General features: G+C 51.6%; 1 protein-coding gene across 2 annotated transcripts in view; it reads left to right on the top strand.

Moving 5' to 3' along the window:
* The window catches only part of ACSS2 (acyl-CoA synthetase short chain family member 2), a 948517-nt gene that overhangs the window by 421410 nt on the left and 502360 nt on the right, over nt 1-24747 (top strand). The window lies entirely within an intron of this gene.

Genomic DNA, 24747 nt, shown 5'->3' with positions numbered 1-24747 from the left:
CGTGGATGGGGGCGTGACAATGTACTCGGATAGATCTGGCATTAATAAGGGCTCCACTTGACGTGGGTAGGTGTGTTATCGTCTTTGTCCCTATTGAGATTCGGCCTGGTTTTAATTAGGGAATGTTTTGTCGTGGGCCCTCTCAGTTTATTTTTCTTACTCTGACTCAGCTGGGTAGTTGCCATTGAAATAGCTAGGTTGGTTGTAGATGTGCTAGCGTGGATTTGGCTGCCAAAGGAGTGGGTAGCTATACTTTGTGTTTGGTTTATGTTAAATGTTAAAGGTATTTGTACCGCGCACCGTCACCAACGGAATTGGTCCCCAGGCGCTCTGGCAGATCTGTAAACGATAAGGTGGGATGGGTTAGTAAGGTGAAGAGGGAGTAGGATAGTGAGAGGAGTGGTGTTCTGTTGGCAGCTTCAACTCGGTATACACCGGGTGCTGAGCTTTGGTGCGGGTATTGGATCGGTGTCAGTCTGCGTGTGCTGTTGCTCCGGTTTATGTGTTGTTGCAGTGTTGTGAAGTGCGTGCAGCTTGTTGTGCGAGAGGTGGTTGTGTGAGTTTTTTGAGTGAGATAAGTATGCAGAGTTTGAGCTTATATTGGTTAGTGGGTTACCTGACCTTTAGCATGCTAACATTCGCAGTTTTGTCTAAGTGTGGCACTTGTTGGCCTTCATAATCCCATCTAGATGCGCGCAGGCCAATGTTTAGAATTTTATCTAGGTGTGGGCATGCCAACATTCACAGTCTTATCTAGATGCGGCGCAAACTAGTGTTTAGAAATCTGTCTAGGTTAGGGCATGCTAACATTCACAACTTTATCTGGATGCTACGCAGGCTGGTGATCGCAATTCTAAGTGTGGCACATGCTAACATTCAAGTACAATTATGGCGCGGGCATGCTATCCTTCAATCAATCCTATCTCGATGCGACGCTGGCCAATGTCCACAATTCTAAGTTTGGCCTATGCTAGTCTTCAGGTTTCGCATAGGTGCGGGCATGCTAACATTCAAAGTCCTATCTAGATGCAACGCAGGCTAATATTCACAAATCTATCTAAGTGTGGGCATGCTAATATTCACAATTCTATCTAAATGCGTCTGCCGGTCCGGATATGGTCCGTCCGGTACGTACGATTGGGTGAGTCACTTGAGGGCTTTCGCCTGGGTCTAAGTATGTGATCGGTCTCTGGAGCCTTCCTTTTGTGGCTATGTTCCATGATATCTTATATTCTGTCGAGTGGTTGGTTCTTTGGTTTGAGTGTTTGTCAAATTTGAGAGTGGCCGAGGTTGGAGTTATTTTCATCCTTGTTTTAATGTCTGGGCATTCGAGTGCGTCTCCGTTGTGGTTACGCTGTGAAGAGCCATGATTTGAGGAGTTTCCTGAATACTAGGTGGTTTGTTGTGTTCTGTATATTCTTAGGTAGGTCATTCCAGGTTTTGGGTGCCTGGTGAGAGAAAGAGGATCCTCCGAGTTTTTTTTCTGTTGTAGGGTTTTGGTTCTAGGCGTATGTCGGTGCTTGATTTTAGTGTTCTTGTCGGTTGATGTAGGCGTAGTTTGTCGCTTAGGAATTCTGCGCCTTGTTTGTGTATTGCTCTGTGCGTGATGCACATGGACTTGAACTTTATTTGTTGTTTTAGTGGTAGCCAGTGTAGTATCTATAGCGCGGGTGTGATGTGTTCTCTTCTGGGTAGCTTGAGGAGGAGTCTGGCTGCTGCATTTTGTATGCGTTGCAGTTTTTTTAGAAGTCGTTCGGCATGCCCAGGTATAGGCTATTGACATAGTCTACTCCGGACATGATCAGAGCGATGATGGTAAGTGTTTTTGTTGGCGAACGACAGGAACGGTAGGATCCTTTTTGCTGCTCGCAGGAGGAAGAAACATTTCTTGATTACCGAGTTTACTTGTGGCTCTAGAGTGAGGTTGTTATCCATCAGGACCCCTAGAATTTTTACAGTTGATGATGGTTCTGGTGTGGTGCCGAGCTCTCCTGGCCAGGGGATGTAGTTGTCTCCTCCCTTTTTTGAAACAATCATTATCTCTGTTTTGCATGGGTTGATTTTGAGATGGTTGAGGTTCATCCAGTTGAATATGTCACAAAGGCAATACTCCAGTGTGGTGTTTTCTTCTCGGCTGTCTTGTATGGTGAAGATTATTTGAGTATCGTCAGCGTAGTTGTAGCATGTGAGTCAGTGTTTTTTGATGAGTTTGATTAATAGGTACATGTAGATGTTGAATAGAAGCGGGGAGAAGGATGATCCTTGTGGTACTCCGCACGTGGAGTCTGTGGGTTTGGATTTAAAAGGTTTCATCCATACTGTTTCTGTTCTGGTTGTTAGGAAGGATTTGATCCATAGTAGGGCAGTGTCTGTTATCCCTAGTTCTGCTAATCTCTTTATGAGGATGGCGTGGTTGACAGTGTTGAAAGCTGCAGATAGATCAAGGAGAATCAGGGCGGTACTGTTGTCCGAGTCTGCGTTTGTTTTTAGGTCGTCCCATATTGAGAGGAGAGCCGATTCTGTCTGAAACCAACTTGTGCCTGATCTAGTAGGCAATGCTCTTCTATGAATTCTTGGGTTATTTGGTAGACGTACGTTTCTAGCAGTTTAGCTATGTAGGGTATGTTGGAGATGGGTATGTAGTTGGATAAGTCCTCTACGTTTCCTGTTGTGTCTTTGAGTAGCGGCTTGATGTAAGCTGATTTGAAGGCCTCTGGTACTTTACGTGTTGAGATTGAAAGGTTGAGGAGGTTCCTGTGGTATTCCATGGGGGTTCCTTGTCTGAGAATTTTTTTGTATATGTCCGGGGGGCAAGGGTCTTCTGGAGTGCCTGATTTGTTGCTTTGGTTTACCAGTTTGACGAAAGCCTCAACTGATATTTCTGGGAAGTTTCACAGCTTGTTTGCGTGTTCCTCGTCCGTGTCGGTGGGGTTTGAGCTGTGATCGCTTGGTCTGTTTTGTATGGTGTGTTGGATGGAGGTTATTTTGTTTTTGAAGTGGTCTCTGAGGTCCTCGCAAAGTTTCATCAATGGAATTGGCATGTTGTTGCAGCCCGGTGGGTTTTTTATTTCGTTTATGATTTTGAATAGTTCTTTTTGAGGGTTTGGTGCTCTGAAGATTCGGTTGTCGTAATGTTTCCTCTTTGCTTTTTGTATTTCCTTTTTATATGAGCGTATCTTTTGTAGGAATTTCCATTTGTTTGCGGTGGTGTTGTTGGTCCTCCATTCAGATTCTAGTTTTCGGGTTTTTCTTTTCATGGCGTTGAGTAGTGGGGTGAACCATTTCTTACGTGATGGGGTGAAGGGCTTTTCTTTGCCGATGTCGTCTAGGGTTGTTGCGATCCAGGTATGAAGTAGGGCAACTTTTTTGTCTAGGTCTGCTTCTTCCATGGTTGATGCTTGTGGTTTGCCGAGTTCTAGGAGCTCGGTTAGGTTGGAATTTTTTATGGTTCTCCAATTTCTTTTCGTCATGATGGGTCATTTTTCTTGTTGCTTTCTTGTTGGAGTGGCCGTTGTGATTATGAATGGAATGAAGAGGTAGTCGCCCCAAAGTATTTGAATTGGGGGTGCCTTGGTGATGAGATCCTTGTTGGCGAAGATTGCGTCAAGTGTGTGCCCTGCTGAGTGGGTTGCTCCTTTGACTAGTTGTTGTAGGTTCATGGCTGCTAGTTTGGCGGTTAAGGATTTTTGTGTGGTTGTGGTTTCTTCGTCGAACCAGATGTTGAAATCTCTGAGGATGATCAGATGATTGTACTTGATGGCTAGGATGGTGATTGCTAACGTGAAAGCATCTATGAAAGTCGCATCGTAGGTTGGTGGTCTGTATATCAGTATGAATTTCAGGTTAGTTTTGGGGTTTACTGAAAGTCGTAGTATTAAGGATTCACATTTATCGATGTTTAGTGGATCTTCCATTTTGATGGCCAGTTGTTCCTTGTGGATGATCGCTAGTCCAACCCCCCCCCACCCACCCCCCTTTTGGATTTTCTGTTTGTTTGGATGCATTTGAGGTCTTCAGGCAGGCAGTTGTTGAGGGTGATCTTGTAGTTGTCATCTAGCCATGTTTTGGTTACAAATAGGATGTCTGTGCCTCCTTCTGACAAGAGGTTGTATATTTCAGTTGTGTTTGGACATTGACCTTGCGTTTATTAGGTTACAGTGGATTCTCTGGGTGAGATTTTGTTTTGAGGTTATTTGTTGTTCAAGTTTGTAATTGTCTGTTCGTGGTGTTTCCGCATTGATGTCGGTATGATGAAGAACGGCGACGGCTGCTTCTTCATTGAAGTGGTCCAATAAGTTGATAACAGGGCTGATTAGTCTTGGTGTTTCTGCTCTGATGCTGCTCGGATGAAGATCAGCGGTGGTTTCTTCATTGAATCCGATTGTTGGGTGGGAGGTAGCATTGCTGGTTGTCGGTGCTTCGCTGTATTGTGCGGGATGTAGTGGAAATCAATGTTGCCCCTCGGTTCTTGTGATGTAAGGGGTAATGGGGTCGGAGCCCTCCCACTCTCTTGTTGAGTGCTCCCATCTTTTTTCTGCGTCTTTTAGGAAATTCTTTGCATGTTTCGAGGTTTCCGTGTTGGGGTGTCGGTGTACAGTGGTTGTTGCGAGGTAAGGTGTGAGGTATAAGGATTTTTCTCTTGTAAATTTTGTTCCGGTTATGGCTTTTTTAGGCGTGTTTCCTTCCAGTGGAGCTGCTTCTTGTGGGTTCTGTCGGTGTTGTGTGTTCGTGTCTCTTGTTGCACGATCTTGTTCTCTTTCTAGGCATCCTTTTCTGGGTCGGGCCATTTTCCAGTTAAAGTGCAGGCGTAGTAAGGTAGTTGGTCCTGTATGCTGTGTTGTGCAGTCGCAGTGACCTCGGTTTTTCCTTCTCTGGATATGCTGGGGTGTTCTCTGGCTCAGTGTTGCTTTCCTGTCGGTGGGTAGGGTGTATTTCCTAAGGGTGCACTGTCGGGGGGGGGGTGGGGGAGTTAGGGTGTTAACGGTCTGCTGGAATGGGACTTAATTGAGTTAGGTTGTGGTGGGTTTCCGAGATTGATAGGGTACTGAACTAAGCGCAGTTAGATTATTTGAGAGACCTGTATAGTGGGAGAGAGTCCTATCAGTGCAATCTAAGCATCACACAATGCAGTTTGGAGACAGAACCCCTGCTAGACTTGAGAGACCTGTACAGTGGGAGAGAGGCCTAACCATGCAGTCTAAACATCAAACAACGCGGTTTCGAGACAGAACCCCTGCTAGGTTTGAGAGACCTGTATAGTGGGAGAGAGGCCTATGAGTGCGATCTAAACATCATACAATGCAATTTGGAGACAGAAACCCTGCTAAATTTGGGAGGCCTAACTATGCAATCTAGACATCATACAATGCAATTTGGAGGCAGAACCCTGCTAAATATGAGAGGCCTAACCATGCATTCTAAACATCATACAATGCAATCATCTTCTTTACTTTGGGTTTGGTAAGTGGCTCGGAATCTGAGGTAGAGTAGTTGCTCTACTCCTGACCCAGGCCACTCCTACCTTACTGGTCCTTGTAGATGATGGTTGACGGCCGGCCACTGCTTCCCCTGCAGACACCGGCTGACACTTCTTGGAGCCGCCTCTGATGGAGCCGCCCTTGGCCTTAGGGCCCTTAGCCGCAGGGCTGCACAGACAGGAGGAGAGTCGGTTATGACCTAGATGGGGTACCTATCAGGGATCGGTGCGGGTTGAAAGGCGTGCTTAGGAGAGGGAAACACGGAAGGGAGGCGAACTGGGCAGCGTGGCTGATGGGGCTGCACACAGGCCTGGGGGGGGCCTCTGGGCTGGTGGGGGAGATCAAATTAGAGGCCTAGATGGTCAAAACTCACCGGCAGACTTCCTGACAAAAGTACTCACTGTCCAATCAGATGCGGGGTGGGCGGGTGGGGAGGTGGGAGGAGCGGGGATGCAGAAGAGGAAGAGGGTGTTGGGAGGGAGGGGAAGCAGCAGCCAGGGCTGGAAGGGGCTCGGGGACAACAAAAATGGGATCAAAGGCCTGTGAGGCCTTCAGAAGGTCAACAGAACACGATGCACTCACCGGGCTTCCAGCTGAAGAAAGGCTTGTCATGTGGCAGCCAGGCAAAACCTACCGGTAGGAAACCTCTAACCTTCAGCACTGTTCAGGACAGTGTGGTGAACTGTGTCAGCCAACAGACATCTGCCACCATTAGGGTACGTATAGTGAGCAAGCTAGCCGTGTGGCCCACTGCTTTCAGTACAGAGACAAGAGTCCAGGAGGGAGGCACGCGTGTGGACTCAGTCAAGCCATAAAGATCCAGAGGCGGCTGCAGGCTGGTGGGGCATGGAGGCACTGCCGGGATGATTATAGAAGTGTCAAGCTCTGTTACACGGCAGCATCGGATATTAACCCCATGGTGAAACTACACTCCAGGCAGTGCTTTCTGGGTACTCCATGCACTCAATATCCCAGGGGATCCCAGCTCAGAATCAGAATGGGCTTTTTTATGAAAAAAATGGGAGCAAGCTAAAATACTACTTTATTACCAAAGACAAGATACTCATGGTGAGGCCGGTGTGAGTTCAGCCACTCTTCCAAAGGAGTTCCTTGGATGTTCTGCATTGCGGCCCCTCCCACACAGGAGCTGGAGATGGTTGCGCTCGACTTGCTCGCCACAGCAACACATTGGTTCAATGTGCAGTCAGGTGGCGTTCCTCCACCCAGCAGTCTGTGTAATCGTGTGAAATGAAGCATCGTAACCTCATACAGCATGTAAAGCGCCTCTTTAGCCGAGGAGAATTTCTCTGTTTTTTGTCCTGTCCCTGAGACTTTCGTTTCTCTGACAGATATTGAGGACGGTAGTTCCTAAGAAGTTGTTGTCATGTTTGTGCTTGGTGCATGAAGGTATGTTTAAGGTGGAATTTGTGAGTGCTTTAATGGTGATAATAGAGGTGAGAGTCTTACAACTTTTAAACTGCAGCATTTGGGGGAGGAATGAGGTAGGCAGAATAGTGTTAGAATTGGGGAGTACTTTGGCCATGCTTAAAGTAAGACTTTGGTGAGCAGGTGAGGGTACTTTATGCTGTGAGGTTAGTTTATCACTGCCGTATGTTTGGGTGGTAGACTGTCGCAGGTGGGCAGTGTATTGGATTTGGGCCAGGGCTCAGTGGCTAAGCATGGGTAGTGCCACCCACTAAGGTAAGCACTAGGTTTACACTAGTAGGCTACAAGCAGTGCACAACGATTAGCAAAGTAGTGATAGTATGTCACATAATGGTTTACAATATAAGGGCTAATTGTGGCGCATAATGATTTGAAAAGGGCAGCTCATACATCACGCAATGGTTTGCAATGAGTGGCTAAATGCGGCACGCAATCATTTGCAGTAACGGGCTAGGATGGCTCAACGTCATTAGCAAAGGAGGGCTGAATGTGTCCCACCGTAATTAGCAGTAATGGGCTAGGTGCAACACGTAATCATTAGCAATGATGGGCTAAATGCGGCACACAGAAGTTTGCAGTAATGGGCTAATATGGCACATAATCATAAGCAAAGATGGGCTAAATGCGGCACACAGAAGTTTGCAGTAATGGGCTAGATACAGCACATAATCATTAGCAGTGAGCGGCTGAATGCGGCACACAGAAGTTTGTAGTAACGGGCTAAAATGGCACATAATCATAAGCAAAGATCGGCTAAATGCGGCACACAGAAGTCTGCGGTAATGGGCTAGATACAGCACATAATCATTAGCAGTGAGCAGCTGAATGCGGCACTCAGAAGTTTGTAGTAACGGGCTAATATGGCACATAATCATAAGCAAAGAGGAGCTAAATGCGGCACATAGACATTAGCAGAGAGGGGCTGAATCCATTGCATAGTATTCAATGTGAGATGTCTGCACATGCATCATTGTGTGGCACAAATGTAGAGTCCGGCGAGTGTAAGAATCGCTCGCTAAGGAGGCGGTTGTAAGTTTGCACATGGACAAGTTAAAGGTAGTTTGAATGTGATCCTTGTTGCAATGCAGACTATTCAGCTGTCAAATATGGGCTGAGGGACGGAGAGCGATGGCTTAACTGGAGCCGTGAAGGTGGCTGGCGGTGGGGCGTTAGAAAGGAGGGTTCTGAGATGGCACATGGAGGGGTACAAAGAGCAGACACAGCCAGTTTAACTGTGCATGCCTACGAAGTGGCAAGTATAGCACTTTCTCCAGCATGGGGTCTGGCATGGATTCACATGCTCATGAATATTCCCCGTTGTCAGGCTGGGAATCCTTGGTAAAGAAAAAACCAGTATCAGTTTCGATTCTGATCTGTCTTTCGTAGTAATAACCAATCACTGATCTCTGCGTCATACTGACCACAGCCAATGACTGCCCTCTACCTAAGCCCCGCCTCTGGCAGCCATCTTCAGATTTTTACCGCACGTTCATGTGTTGGGATCCTCGTGCTATTGCTCTCGAGCGTTAGTGCTATTTTTTTCACGTTTTTTCTCAAAAACTTAGTTTTTTCGGTCAAAAGAGCCTCAAGCTCCACCGACTCTCCATCCGATCAACGGGGACCCGTGTCGGATTCGTCTGCGCCCCTCAAGGGTGAAGATTCGTCGAGCTACGCTTTTGGAGGACTCCAGAAGTTTCTCAGGCCCGGTCATGGCCCAGGAGAAGGGAAGCGCGACGCCCGGAAAGCTGTTCAGGGTCTGCCCGGGATGCCAGCTGCAGAACGTCTTCAAGGAGGACGAACACTCTTTTTGTCTTTACTGCCTACATGAGGACGAGACGCACGTGGAGAAGGACTGTGCGTTTTGCGGCAACATGTCGGAGCGGACCATGAAGGACCGCCATCAACGTCTCGCCAACTGGCTAGAAGGGAAGAGCCCGTCCGTCGAGAAGAAGAGGAAGAAATCCGAGCGGTCTTCTAAGACCTTTGAGGACGCCCCAGCGACGGGGGTCCAACATAAGGCCAAGCACCGCGAGTCCGCTGGCACCGGGAGCGCCGAACGGTCGGGCTCTACGGGCGCCAGGCAGGGCGCACCCTCCCCGGCACCATCAACCACGAGCCAACGCTCTGGGTCGGGTAAGAGGAAGGCCGAGCACCCGGCGAAGCTCCTGGAGAGGCCCCGGTCGAGCTCGAAGGCGGAGGGGGAGCGAGGCAGTGTCCCCCCCCTCAAGGATAAGGCGGTGAGCGCACCTAAGGTGGTGAAGGCCTTAATCCATCCGGCCAAGCCCTCCATCGAAACTGTCGCGGCGGCCCTGGCTCAGCCTGTGGAGGCTAGACCAGTGGTGGCGACTTCGGGGCTCAGAGTTTCCCTGCCACCTCGGAGGGAGTCCTCTTTTGTGCCCATCGATAGGACCCCCGTGAAATCCCCCGAGGGGACGAAAAAGGGGGGGCAGGGCGTCGTCGTAGATTCGGCTTCAACCTCGGAGGAGGAACTGGTCGAGGTCTTAAGCCACGGCCTCGGCGTGGAAGAAGACCGGCCCGTCGGGATGAATCCCGACGCAGGTGACGACGACATCGTCGAGGGTACCGACGGGGCCCCTGATCGCCCGTCGGATTCCCCTCTGCCAGCGCCGCAAGACAACTCGGCGGCCATTTTGTTGGCTATACAGTCCTTATGCTCAGAGATAAGGACAAGACTACCGTTGCCGACAGAGGAACCTCTCCCGTCGGGGGACCCAGAACCGGGACCTTCTGGTGTTCCCCCTGCCACGAAAAGAAGGATCCACCCTCCACCTCCTTTTCAGCCGTCGCGCCCCGTCCAGCCCTCCTCCCCGTCCACCCGAGGGGATGATACGGGGACTGACATGGCAGCGACGGGTACGGACGACGAGGTATACGACGAGGATGTACCGTCGTCGCCTCCCACCAGGGCTTCTCCGCCCGACGAGATTGGATCGTTCCACTCCATGATCACCAGGGCATCCGAGCTTTTCCAACTCTGCCCTGAGGAGAAGAAGAAGGAAGGTTTCCTTTATCAGCGGCGCGAGGCCAAGAGGAAGACGGTCCTCGCAGTGCCTCTATTGGACGACATTTGGGATGAGGGCCTCACCCTCCTCAAGAACCCTTCCACGACGCCAGCTAGAAGAGACCGGTACGAGAAGAAGTACCGGGTCCCGGACACGGCCCCCCTGTGCCTCCGGGCGCAGCCTACCCCGGACTCCGTCCTCTCCGCGGCGGCCAGGAAGAAAGCGGGGGGGGGGGTGCGGCCTCCACATCGACTTCCCCACCGGACGGCGAGGGAAAGAAATTGGACGCTACGGGACGCAGAGTCATCTCGTCTGCAGCGACGACGGTTAAAGCGGCCAACGCCTTGGCTATCGTGGCCCGCTACGACAGGGAGCTCTGGTACAAACTGGCTCCCCTGCTGGACTTCCTGCCGGACGACAAGAGGGCAGAGGCCCTGGAGATCCTGCAGGAAGGTGAGGTGGCTTCGGACCACGCCATTACCGTTGCGACGGACATCGCCGACACTGGGTTCCGCAAGTTGGGCAACGGCGTTTGCCTTAGGCGGCGTGGATGGCTCAAGGCTACGGACTTCCGTCAAGACGTTCAGACCAGAGTCCTGGACATGCCCTTCGATGGGAACAACCTGTTTGGGAAAACAGTGGACGATTCCCTTCAGGCCATTAAAGCGGACACTGAGACGGCCCGGGCCCTTGGAGTTCTGCAACAACGATGGACGCCCTTTCGGAGCAGCGGAGGCAAGGGCGCCTCCAAAGGTTCCGGCGGCGGTTTCTCCACCTACCGTCAAGCGGCCCGCTTGTCGTCTCAGGAGGCCTACAGAGGACGAGGCAAGTCTGGCGGACCCCGCCGTCGTCGCCAAGGTCAAGGCGGCAAAGCCTCGTCGAAGCAGGATTGAACCGGCCGTGGGGTCGGGCCCCCACCGAAGCACCCCGGTGGGAGGCCGGCTGGCGAGCTTCGTCAGCGTGTGGGAGTCCATCTCCACCGACCGTTGGGTGCTGGACGCCTTGGCCCGGGGCCACGCGCTTGAGTTTCAAAGAAGGTGCCCGCGCGTCCCCCCCGTGGCCAGGAAAGAACTTCACGTCCCTCAACTTCTCCTGGAGGTAAAGGCGATGCTCAGGAAGGGCGCCATCGAACTCGTCCCAAAGAGATTTCGGGGCTCCGGAGTTTACTCGAGATACTTCCTCGTGAAGAAGAAGACGGGGGGATGGCGCCCCATCCTGGACCTGCGACGTCTGAACAAGTTCATCAAGGCGCAGAAGTTCCGGATGGTCACCCTCCAGCACGTCCTGGGTCAGCTGGAGGAAGGAGACTTCCTGTCGTCGTTGGATTTGGAGGATGCCTACTTCCATATTCCCATCCTAAAGGGGCACCGAAAATTCCTCAGGTTTGTGGTCCAAGGGCGTCATTACCAGTTCAAAGCCCTCCCCTTCGGACTACGGTCGGCACCCAGGGTATTCACCAAGTGCCTCGCACCGGTGGCGGCGCAGCTGCGCCGCGAGGGGGTCCACGTCTACCCCCTACCTGGACGACTGGCTCATCCGAGCCAAGACGAGGGAGCTCGCCGTGGTTCACACGGCAAGGACCGTCCAACTTCTCACGGACCTGGGATTCTCCGTGAACTACGCCAAATCCCACCTGGTACCCGCGCAAGACGCTCTGTTTCTGGGAGCGAGGCTCAACACAGTGTCCCTTCTGGCCTCCCCGTCGGAGGAGAGGACCAGGACCATCCTGGGCAAGGTGCAGCGGATGTTGGTGGCCGACGCGGCCACGGTGAGGTCCATCAAGTCCCTCCTCGGAATGATGTCTTCCTGCATCTACCTCATTCCCATGTGCAGGCTCCGGATGCGCCCGTTGCAGGAGTTCCTGGACGCGCGCTGGATCCAAACGACAGGCAGCTTCGAGGAAAGGATCACACTCGACGAGAGTTTCCGACGAGCATCTGACGGCGGGCATGGACTTCCAGACCCCAGCCCACCAGGAGACAGTGACCACGGATTCCTCCCTGGAAGGGTGGGGAGCGCACACCGAAAATCTGCACGCAAGAGGCCTTTGGCTCCCGACGGAGAAATCCCTACATATCAACGTCCTGGAGCTCCGTGCAGTGTTTTGGGCCCTCAAGTCCTTCCTTCCGTCCCTCAAGGGCAAGGTGGTGAGGATCTTCACCGACAACACCACCACCATGTTTTACATCAGGAAACAGGGCAGAACCAGGTCCCCAGCACTGTCCAAGGAGGCGCAGGACCTGTGGCATTGGGCCGTCGCCCAAAGGATATTTCTGGTGCCGTTTCATCTGGCAGGGATAAAAAACACCATCGCCGACTCACTCAGCAGTGAGCTGCGCTCGTGCCACGAGTGGGAGCTACGGCAGGATCTAGTGGATCGCCTCTTCCGACGGTGGGGCACACCCCAGATCGACCTGTTCGCGACGGCGACGAACTCCAAGTGCCGGAGGTTCGCCAGCAGGTTTCCCCAGGCGAGGAGCATGGGCGATGCTTTCTCGTTCCCCTGGGAGGGCCTGTTCCTCTACGCGTTTCCTCCTTTGCCACTGCTAATCCGGCTCGTCAACCAGCTCAAGAGGTCACGGTGCAGGATGATCCTCGTCGCACCTGCGTGGCAGATATGGTTCCCGTACCTTCTGGACTTGTCAGCGTCCCCGCCAATCAAGCTGCCGGTGGACGCGGATCTACTCTCCAGGGAAGGAGGCGCCATCCTCCACCACGACCCGAAATCGCTGAACTTGCAGGCCTGGCTCCTGCAGCGCTAGAGTTTGGAGGATACGACATACCGGCCGACTGCAGAGAGGTTCTTGCAAAGGCCAGGGCGTCCTCGACTCTTAAATGCTACAGACACAAATGGAAGAGGTTCTCTGTCTGGTGCCACGCACAGAAGATTAACCCTCTACGGATTACGGCTCCCCAAGTACTGCCGTACCTGCTGACGCTGGCCAAAGCTGGACTGGCACACGCGTCCATCAAGATTCATCTTGCTGCGATCTCCCGATACACCAGAACCACGGGGCGGACGTCCTTGTGGTCTCATCGTCTGGTGAAAGAGTTCATGAAGGGACTGTTCAGATCGTTCCCGCCGGTGAAGGCTCCGGCCCCGGCGTGGGAGCTCAACGTGGTGCTGACCAAGCTCATGGGACCTCAGTTCGAGCCTCTGCACTCGGCTCCGTTGAAATTTCTGTCGTGGAAAACAGCGTTTCTTGTGGCCATCACCTCCGCACGACGAGTGGGAGAGATCCAGGCCCTTTCCTGTAAGGCCCCGTACTTGACTTTTCACGACACGAGGGTAGTGCTCAGGACGCACCCCTCCTTCATGCCCAAGGTACCGTCGGACTTCCATCTCAACGAACCCTTGGTGTTGCCTGTGTTCTTCCCGTCGCCTTTGTCGCCGGCTGAGAGGACTTTGCACTCGCTGGATGTGGCTAGAGCGCTGAAGTTCTACGTGGACCGCACAAAGTGTTTTCGGAAGACGTCACAACTCTTTGTGAACTTTGGACCTGTCAATCAGGGGAAGGCTCTCTCGAAGGCTTCCATTTCCAGATGGCTCTCCGGCTGTATCATGTACTGTCACCGGTTGGCAAACCGACCGCTGCCTGGCCGTCCGAGAGCCCATTCCACCAGAGCGATCGCAGCTACCACAGCGTTCCTATCTGGTGTGCCCCTGCTGGACATATGCAGGGCTGCTACGTGGAGGTCGACGCACACCTTCATGAAATTCTACTGCGTCGACCGGGATTCCAGGGAGGAGTCCAGGGTCGGCCAAGCAGTGCTGCGCAACCTGTTCGCCTGAGGTGAGCCTGGTGAGGAGGTAAGAATTGCTTAATGTTGAGTTTGATGTAATGCTTAATGTTGAGCCTTTTCCACCTCCCGTGGTTGTGCATGTGTGTACTGCTATGTATTCTTTATTCATGAGCATGTGAATCCATGCCAGACCCCATGCTGGAGAAGGAACATGTTACTTACCTGTAACTGTTGTTCTCCAGCATGGGTCTGGCATGGATTCACATGCGAACCCTCCCGCCTACCCCTCTGCGGCTCTTTACTTGGTCATACTGCCACTTCACGTGCTTCCAAATCTGAAGATGGCTGCCAGAGGCGGGGCTTAGGTAGAGGGCAGTCATTGGCTGTGGTCAGTATGACGCAGAGATCAGTGATTGGTTATTACTACGAAAGACAGATCAGAATCGAAACTGATACTGGTTTTTTCTTTACCGAGGATTCCCAGCCTGACGACGGGGAATATTCATGAGCATGTGAATCCATGCCAGACCCATGCTGGAGAACAACAGTTACAGGTAAGTAACTTGTTCCTACCTTGGCCTCGTGGTTTTCCCGGCTCCACGGCCACACGCTGACATGAACATGCACGAACAGGGCCCTAAGTGTGGATCTTTGGTGGGGGGCCAGTGTTCGGCTGCCGACTCCCTATTGGGCAGGTTTTGTAGGGCGATTGGCCAATGGCGAGGTTGCTTCGAGCAGCAACAAGGAAGTTGTTGGAGCACAACAGGTGCGTTAAGGCCAGTCAGCCATTTTGAACAGGGTGCTTTTTCGTTGGTGCGGACGTACCATCTGTACAAATGTATCGAGATGCACAGGATGGGCACGTTACGGCGAGAGGTGAAACCAGCAATGAAAATGCTGAGTTTTAACAAATAAGGCACGATTTGTCGTCGCATTGGTCAAATTGATGACAAATTTCTTTTCTGATCAGCGGTGTAGCCCCAGAGGCTTACCTCGCTAGGCAGTTGTTAGGAGCCCATCCCGGGTCTCCTTTTCCTCTGGCGGCGATATTAGCCCCACAGCTTCCATGTGGGAGTTCTCGAAGAAAATTAAAAGTGCTGTAATTCTGAAAATGAATTACAGCACTATTCCATCGCTTTACCATCGTTTTCTGTTACACCCACTGATGAACATAGGCAGGGATGGATGTATGGTAACGGTGTGGACTTCGGCACATCCTTATCCTCTGCGGCTCTCAACTCTTGCATTAAAACTAAAATCAACCCCTTTGGAACTTCTCGCCTTTGTAAATCCGATATGCCATATATTGCAGACAAGTCACTGAGAGAATTGGTCATAGACTCAAATTTTATTATTATCAACTTCACGGCATCCTCGAGGTTGGAACCCAGAGAGGCCCTTCGAAATAAAGTGATGGCCTGGCTTCGTGATAGAACGGGACCAAGTATTGTCATGGATGTTGACTTGAAATTTGGGCTTAGGATCAAGTTAGAAAAGAGGTTCCCGCAAACTAACAGAGACTGCGTAATTATCTGCTGTCTTTATTTAAAGTAAAGGAGAATGCCTTATCTATCCCTATTTCTACGATGAAGGTTTCCTATTAGGGAAAAGAACAAAAGGGTGCTCGTCGGACATCTTACACAAATAAACCTTGTCCTCTGTCCAAACCTATTGTATCCTGTTGACTGACCCTACCACTAATAACGAAAACAGAACTTGCCTGGAGAAGTATTTTCTTACTCTTCCTTCTCCCTCCCCCCTCTACTTGGCTTATGCTGGTTGGTGCTTTAGTGCTTGACCCTCTCCCCAGAGTCCCTGAAATTCTCCTCTTGGTCGTTCAGGCCTTGGCCTGCTCATGCAGTTCAAACAAGTTGCTTGTTTTTCTATTTAAAAAAAGGTACTCACGAACTCCTCACCAAAGTCTTGCTTAACTTAGAAAGTTAGTTCGTTAGGAGTGATACTTGAATCTGTAAATCCTTCAGTTTTGTAAGAGGCTTCCTTTGCTCAATGCTACAAAGGTTTTCAGTCCGTGAACTTTATTGGTCCAGCATGGACTATCTGACTCTACTGGCAGTTTAGATATAATGTATTTCCCACCCTCTGTGAGTGGCTTGTGTTCTCATCATGGACTCTGCTCTCTGGTCCGTCAGGCCTTTTAATTCTCTGGTGACTTTTACCCCCTCACAGCATCTTGACTTTAGGTCACCCCTGCGGGTGTTACTACTTCTTTTAGGTCCCAAAACCCCACTTGCATGATCTTTGTTTCAGGTTCACCCCTCCCTGGGGTTTTTATGTCTCTCAGGACTCTGGTAGCCCCACATGGCCCCTCTGGCTAGTTTGCCGGTTTTGTATTGTCCTCACTCCCTCTTGGAGTGCCTTTGACCTGTGCAGCCCTCCTCCCAATTCTCAGCATTAGATGCATACCTGTATTTTGGCTGCACTGTTTGTTGGGGAGACAGCTGCTCTGGTAGCTGCGGACCAGCGCTCCTCAGGTCGTCTGTTCCCTTGCAGCGGTTCTCCGCCCGGGCATCGTGGTTTGTGCATGCCGGTCTGCCACATCTGTGGCGCTTTGATCTCTCTCTTACAGAGACGTGGGTGTCCTGGGCTCTCCGCCACCATGTTTTCAATATGGTCCTGCCTCCAGGCTGGATTGGTTTGGCACTACTGAGTTGGCTTCCGCTGTGCGTGGCATTGCTCAGGCTGAGGCTGGTTCCCTCCCAGTGGCTGGCACACCTCTTGCAGGAAAGGGTCTCAGTCCTTTTTATGTTCCTTTCTGCAACAAGAGGTGCAACACCATTGATTCTGTGTTTCTGACATCAAGGTGGGGTCCGCAGCCAAACCAAGCATAGTTAAAGGCCCCTGTACCTTATTGATGTGTTCAGGACCCTGAACGTTCCCCTTCAGAAGGGCAGCCTCTGCCACTCTTGTCTCTCTGGGACACCAACAACAAAATATAGAAAAGAATAGAATATCAAGTTTTCCTCTCTTGACTTTGGCAATGTGAGTTTTTGCCCTGAATTGTTGGGCCTTGATTTTAGTATTTTTTGGCTTAGGCAATGCTTGTATATCTCTTGGCTTTGGGCAATACTTGTAGATCTTACTTTGCAACAATATCGCCCCTTTGGTTAGCTGAGTATTATTCAAACCCACGCAATAACAGTCCATTGGTTTGCTTAAAAGAACGTTTTCTGCTGCTTTATAAATGGTTTGGCTTTTAAATTTCCTTTCTCCAGCATAGGGTCTGTGTCATGCATGCTGGACATATTACCTCTGGACCTGGAAAACCAGCTTCACGCAGAACGGGTTATGCTCATAGAACTGCTAGACCATTCTATTCTAAATGGAGGTTGTTTGATGTACTGCCGGGAAAACGATGTTTGCATTATTCACATCGTTGAATTCACGTGATTCAGGGTAGTCACGTGTCTTACTGCAGTACGTTCATAAGCAGCATGGAGACTTTGTTCGCTGCTTCTGATTGCACCAATAAGGCGTTTGGTAGCTGAACCCTTGATCTGCGTCCTCGCATCTTGTCAGTTACTTCCTTGGCTTTCTTCGGCGTGTTTCTTCCACACGTAAACTCCTGGAGCTGGCTTTCCTTCACACGCAAGTTTTGGCAGCACTGTCTGCGTGCACTTCAGTCGCGTGTATCCTCACACGCGGGTTCCTGATATCTTTGCATGCTGCTTTCCTGACTGCCTGTAAATTGTCGCCTGTTAATTCCCAGGCGGACGCTGAAACTCTCCAAGCGCGGTTATCCTGGCTGCGTGTACTTTGTTTACGGGTAAAACCTCACAAAGACGCTGGAACTCTCCAAGCGCGGCTGTCCTGGCTGCGTGTACTTTGTTCGCGGGTAAAACCTCACGCGGACACTGGAACTCTCCCAGCACGGCTGTCCTGGCTGTGTGTACTTTGTTCGTGGGTAAAACCCCACACGGACTCTGGAACTCTTCAGGTACGACTGTCTGGCTGCGTGCACTTCTGTTTGCGTGTAAAATCACACACGGTCTACTCTACTGTTTACACGCTGTGTTCCTGGTTGCGTGTAATTTTGTTGCGTGTAAATCAGCACGCTTTCTACTGTACTTGCAAGCGCAGCTGTTCAGCCTGCGTGAATTTTTGTCTCGTGTAAATCTGCACGTGGTTCTTTGAACTCTTTGAAACGTGTAACTCCACACGCATCCCTGGCACCTGTGAGGAGATAACAGGTGGACTCATTTAATTTCTGTTCTACGTGGGAAAGGAAGTATTATAAACAAATGTTTATGTGATGGTGATTGTGTTCAGTACTTTGGACGCTATCCTGTGGTGCACCAACCCGGTATCTAGCGTGAGCCTCGTGCCGTTCGGGATAAGTCTCCCTTACTAACCTCCCATCCTTTGTTGTTGTTTCAATTCCTGAATTTCTTCTGAGACTTGGTGGAGATTCCAGTTCTAAGCCTACAGGTTAGTGTTATAATTAGTGCTATTGCTGTGCTATCAGTGAGAGTTTAGTTGGGACAACTTCTCATGATGCTTTGTTTATCCTAGGCTGACTTCCTATAATGCTTGCACGCCCTTTCCAGTGATCCCTCTCTCTGCCTGTTTTACTAGTCAGAGAGTTGTATCATTTGGAACGTCTAATTTGACTTCACTACTATCAAGCCGTGTGAATTCAAGGATCCGGAAGAGCCCTACCAATTGTATCCTTTTTGGTTACCGTATCCTTTTCATAAGATAACTTGGTGATTTATGACAGTCTGACATGGATTCACATGCTCATGAATATTTCCCGCCGTCAGTCTGGGAATCCATGCCAGAACCATGCTGGAGAACAATAGTTACAGGTAAGTAACTTGTTCCTTTTAAACATTTTCATTCAGACACAAATGTTACTGTTGCTGGTATCATTAGTTCTGCTTTCAAAAGTAGATTGTAAAGACAATTCACTCATATGCGAGTGATACCTTTTACGCAAGTTATTCTTTCTCGCTACAGTATACTGCCTTCCACTTGCGAACAGGGTTGGAGCACTCTGGAACACTCACCGGCTTTACGCGCTGCCTTTGATCCCCTCGCGCTCCACAGGACTCGTGGTAATGGCTCTTCACAAATAGGCAAACCTCCTCGATGAGTTTGTCCTCGTTCACGCCTCTTCCACATGGAGCGACCCTCACTTCACAGACCTTTTGGTGCACACCAGCCACCATCAACGGTCTCGAGACTCGCATGTGCCCGCCAGCCACCTGACCCAGACTTCTGCATGCTTCCTGATGCGCAGATTCTGCAGATCGGTTCACAGTGTGAAAAGCCTTTCTTCTTCGCGCTTCCCGGTGCACAACTTGTTTTGAGTTTTTGGGAAAAGGACCCTCTCAGGACCGCTGCAGTGGTCCCGGCGCCCTCTCTTTCCTCCAACTCCAACTGAAATGACGTGCCTGCTTCTTCCACAACTGTTTCTCCTGCTGCTGCTTTCTCTTTCTCCTTCTTCAGCATGGGGTCTGGCATGGATTCACATGCTCATGAATATTCCCGGTCGTCAGGCTGGGAATCCTCGGTAAAGAAAAAATCTGTTTCAGTTTTGTTTCTGAACTGTCTTTCTACTACTAACCAATCACTGGTCTCTGGGTCATACTGCCCCCAGCTAATGACTGCCCTCTACCTAAGCCCCTCCTCTGGCAGCCATCTTCAGATTTCTACAGCACGGTCAAGTGTTGGGAGTCCTCGTGCTATAGCTCTCGAGCTTTTACTGCGTTTTGCCTTTTCCTAAGAGCTTTCTCTTATTTTTCGGTCAATTCGAGCCTCAAGCTCCACCTATTCTTCTACGCCCTCAAGGGCGAATTGTCATTGAGTTTCTCTTCTTGGAGGATTCTGGAAGATCTTTGAGGCCTACCCCGTGTGGACATGGCCCAGGACAAAGGAGACACAAGGCCTACTGGATCCAACCTATTTAGGAACTGCTCTGGATGTGGATTGCAGAATGTCTTTAAGGAGGATGAGCACTCCCGGTGCCTCTACTGCCTTCATGATGACAAGTCTCATGTGGAGGAGGACTGCACGTTCTGTAAGAACATGTCTGCCCGGACATTGAAGGACCGTCAGACTGGACTCACTAACTGGCTGGAAGAGCCCAGCAGCAGGTGAGTAGAAGAAGAATTCCGAACGGTCTTCTAAGACCTTTGAGGGTGCGCCGGCGACGGGGGCCCAACATAAGGCAAAGCACTGCGAGTCCACGGGCACTGGGAGCGCCGTTGGTTTGGGCTCATCGGCTGCCAGGCAGGGTGCGATGTCCCCGACGTCATCAACCACGAGCCACCGCTCTGGCTTGGGGGAAAAGGAAGTCGGAGAACCCGGGTAAGATTCGGGAGAAGCCCCGGTCAATCCCGACGGAGAAAGCCAAGGGGGGGAGGTGAGGCGGTGACCCTCCCCCTAAGGTGAAGGCCCCAGACATGGGCCAAGGTCATGAAGGCCCTGATTCACCCGGTGAAGGCCTCGATTTAAGGAGTCGTGGCGGCCCTGGCGAAGCCTGTGGAGTCTACCCCAGTGGAATCGACTTCTGGGCCTAGAGATTCCCTGCCACCCTGGAGGGAATTATCTTTTCAACCTATCGAGAAGACCCCTGTAAAACCCTGGGACGAGAAACAGTGGGGGGGCACAGTAGCCATAACGGACACAGATACCACCTCCGAAGATGAGCTGGCTGGCGTCAAAAAGATAGATCCTGGACAAGAAGTTCGAGGAAGTCCAGTCCTACGGGAGGGATCCTGACGAGGCAGACGCAGATAGCAACAGTGGAGCCGACGAGGAGCCGCGGGCCGTGGTGGAGACGGAGGATCCCACGCCCCAGCCGTCGCTCTGGTCGCAAAGGATGCCTATGCCACAGGACAACAAAGGAGCGATCTTGATGGCTATCCAGACCCTGTGTACGGAGATAAGGACGAGGTTGCCCTTCCCCCTCCTTTCCAGACTTCCCCTCCTTCCCCTCCACCGAGGGTTGATACGGGAATGGAGATGGCGATGATGACGGGGACGGACGACGACAGTGGTGATGACGGAACAGATCTCCCATCGCCCCCTGCCCGGGCCTCCTCTCCCGACGACATTGGCTCCTTTCACTCCATGATCGCCAGGGCATTGGAGCTTTTCCAGTTTTGTCCCGAAGAGCAGAAGGAGGGTTTCCTCTACCAACGACGGGAGGCTAAGAGGAAGACAGTCCTCTCAGTCCCGTTACTAGACGACATCTGGGACGAGGGACTATCGCTGCTCAAGAACCCGTCCACAGCTCCTGCGAGAGGGACTGGTATGAGAAGAAGTAGCGGGTCCCAGATTCCGCCCCAATGTGCCTCAGAGCTCAGCCATCCTCTGTATCAGTGGTCTCCGCGGCGGGCAATAAGAAATCGGCGGGGGCGACGGCATCAACTTCCACTTCCCCACCGGACGGTGAGGGGAACAAGCTGGACGCCATGGGACAACGATTCATCTCGTCGGCGGCGACGACCATCAAGGCGGCCAACACCCTCGCGATCATGGCACGCTATGACAGGGAGCTGTGGTTCAAGATCGATCCCCTCCTGGATTTCCTGCCAGACCACAAGAGGGCGGAGGCCCTTGAAATCCTACAGGAAGGAACATCACGGTGGTCACGGACATCGCTGACACCGGTTTTTGCCAGATGGGAAACGGCTTTTGCCTCCGCCGGTGCGGGTGGCTCAAGGCCACCGACTTCAGTCAGGACGTTCAGACCAGGGTACTGGACATGCCCTTCGATGGGAACAACCTGTTCAGCAAGGCAGTAGACAAGTCACTGCAGGCCATCAAGGCGGACACGCAGACGGCCCGGGCCTTTGGTTCTCTCCATCAACGGCGGCCGTCCTTTCGGACCCCTGGAGGCACGTCTCAAGGTGCCTCAAAGGATTTGTTGGTGGTTCTGCGTCGTACCGCCAAGCGGCCCGCTCATCGCTGCAGGAGGCCTACAGAGGCTGCAGCAAGGTCGGAGGACATCGGCGTCGTCGTCGCCAAGGTGGCAAGGCCTCGGCAAAGCAAGATTGAACGCAAATTTCGTCAGCGTGTGGGAGTCCATCTCCACCGACGGTTGGGTGCTGGATGCTCTGGCCAACGGGCACACTCTGGAATTCCAATGAAAGTGTCCCCGTCTACCACCCATGGCCAGGAAGGAAAACCACATGCCACAGCTACTTCTGGAGGTACGAGCAATGCTAAAAAAGGGCATGATAGAACTGTTCCCCAAGAGGCTCCGGGGCTCCGGAGTATACTCGCGGTACTTCCTCGTCCGAAAGAAGACTGGCGGTTGGCAACCCATCCTGGACCTTCGCCACCTCAACAAAAACATCAAGTCCCAGAAGTTCCGGATGGTCACCCTTCAGCACGTGCTGGGACAGCTGGAGGAGGGCGACTTCCTGTCATCACTGGACTTGGAGGATGCCTACTTCCACATCCTTATACACAAAGGACATTGAAAGTTCCTACGATTCGTAGTCCACGGGCAACACTACCAGTTCAAGGCCCTACCCTTCGGTTTGAAGTCAGCGCCGAGGGTCTTCACCAAGTGCCTGGCACCGGTGGCGGCACAGCTGCGCTTGCAGGTGATCCACGTATACCCCTACCTGGACGATTGGCTCATCCAAGCAAAGTCAAGAGAACTCGCTGTCGATCACACGGCGAAGACAGTCCAACTTCTCACGGATCTGGGATTCTCGATCATCTTCACGAAATCCCACTTAGTACCGTCGCAAGACGCCCTGTTCCAGACTCGACACAGTGGAGCGATTGTCTTCACCGTCGGAGGAAAGGACAAAGGCCATCCTGGGCAAGACGGACGCGGATCTTCTATCCAGGGAAGAAGGCGCCATCCTACATCATGACCCGGGATCGCTGAACCTGCAGGCCTGGCTCCTGCAGCACTAGAGTTCGGAGGCTACGATATCCCGGCGGAATGCAAGGAGGTCCTTGCAAAGGCCAGGGCGTCCTCGACTCTTAAGTGCTATGGGCATAAATGGAAGAGGTTCTCTGTCTGGTGCCGTGCACAAAAGATCAACCCTCTACGGATTACAGCCCCTCAAGTGCTGTCGTACCTGCTGTCACTGGCCAAGGCGGGGCTGGCACATGCCTCCATCAAGATCCATCTGGCGGCTATCTCCCGCTACACCAGAACTCTGGGGCGGTCGTCACTGTGGTCTCACCGCCTGGTGAAGGAGTTCATGAAGGGACTGTTCCGCTCATTCCCGCCGGTGAAGGCTCCGGCCGCGGCATGGGAGCTCAACGTGGTGCTGACCAGGCTCATGGGCCCACTATTCGAGCCTCTGCATTGGGCACCGTTGAAGTTCCTATCATGGAAAACAGCGTTTCTTGTGGCCATCACCTCTGCACGACGAGTGGGAGAGATCCAGGCCCTCTCCTGTAAACCTCCATATCTGACATTCCACGAGACTAGGGCAGTGCTGAGGGTGCACCCCTCCTTCATGCCCAAGGTGCCGTCGGACACCATCTCAACAAGCCCTTGGTATTACCTGTTTTCTTCCCGTCTCCTTCGTCGCTGGCCGAGAGGACTTTGCACTCACTGGATGTGGCTAGAGCGCTGCAGTTCTACTTGGACCGCACAAAGAGTTTTCGGAAGACATCACAGCTGTTTGTGAACTTTGGACCTGTGAACCAAGGAAAGGCCCCCTCGAAGGCTTCCATTTCCAGATGGCTCTTCGGCTGTATCATGCACTGTCACCAGTTGGCAAAACGACCGTTGCCCGGCCGTCCGAGAGCCCATTCGACCAGAGCGATCGCTGCGACTACGGCATTCCTGTCTGGTGTGCCCCTGCTGGACATCTACAGGGCTGCTACGTGGAGGTTGACACACACCTTCACGAGATTCTACTGCGTCGACCGGGAATCCAGGGAGGAGTCCAGAGTCGGCCAGGCAGTGCCGCGCAACCTGTTCGCTTGAAGGTGAGCCTGGTGAGGCGGTAAGTGATGCTTAATGTGAGCCTTGCCACCTCCCGTGGTTGTGCATGTGTGTACTGCTATGTATTCTTGTATTCATGAGCATGTGAATCCATGCTAGACCCCATGCTGGAGAAGGAACAAGTTACTTACCTGTTACTTTTGTTCTCCAACATGGGTCTGGCATGGATTCACATGCAAACCCTCCCTCCAACCCCTCTGCGGCTCTTCTCTTCGTCCTTCTGCCACTTTACGTGGCTACCAAACCTGAAGATGGCTGCCAGAGGAGGGGCTTAGGTAGAGGGCAGTCATTGGCTGGGGGCAGTATGACCCTGAGACCAGTGATTGGTTAGTAGTAGAAAGACAGTTCAGAAACGAAACTGAAACTGATTTTTTCTTTACCGAGGATTACCAGCCTGACGACAGGCAATATTCATGAGCATGTATAGCCATGCCAGACCCATGCTGCAGAACAACAGTTACAGTTAAGTAACTTGTTCCTTTCCATGAACTGCACCTGAGGGGGGGCCTTTTAAGTCTTTCTACGTCCCTCAGATGTGGCTCATTTTCCTTAACAAGCTGACCACTCCTGCAACCTTGCTCTTGAGCCCTCTTCTTCATCCCAGTACTTAAACAATTATGGGACTTGAAGTCCCCAACAGCAAAGTTTTATGTTTTGAAGTTTGATTTCCAATTTTAAACTTAAGTTAATTCTTTCTAGGTGCGATGTTAAGAACATCACAAGAATTTACATGAAAAAGGAAAGGCAGTTAGTTTAAATAGTTACTCACAGATTTCAATTTGGATAATGTTTGAGAATTTTAAATGGGGTTCATCTACATTAAGATGTTTAGTTGGTGGAACAGACACATTATAGCGACAATAAGCCGTCAGACACTTTGGTACTTGTGAAATCTTCTTTCCTTTTTGGGACAAATACTGTGTCTCATGCCACATAATCTCCTCACCACACAGAGCCTCTTCTCCTCCCCGGTAATACTCCTGCAGAGCAGCACCCTTCGGGTCAGGATTGGGAAGTGTCTGCCTTTGCCTGGCCACCTGGGAAGAGACTTTTGGCAGGGTGTTAGTGAGGAATCTCTAGGATTCATCACATAGTACAGTCCAGCAAC

The sequence above is a fragment of the Ambystoma mexicanum genome, chromosome 3p, assembly GCF_040938575.1.
Source record: "Ambystoma mexicanum isolate Mex_15411 chromosome 3p, UKY_AmexF1_1, whole genome shotgun sequence".
Taxonomy (NCBI): Eukaryota; Metazoa; Chordata; class Amphibia; order Caudata; family Ambystomatidae; genus Ambystoma; species Ambystoma mexicanum.
The sequence above is the reverse complement of the archived record's forward strand: the minus strand, read 5'-3'. Positions and strand labels throughout refer to the sequence as shown.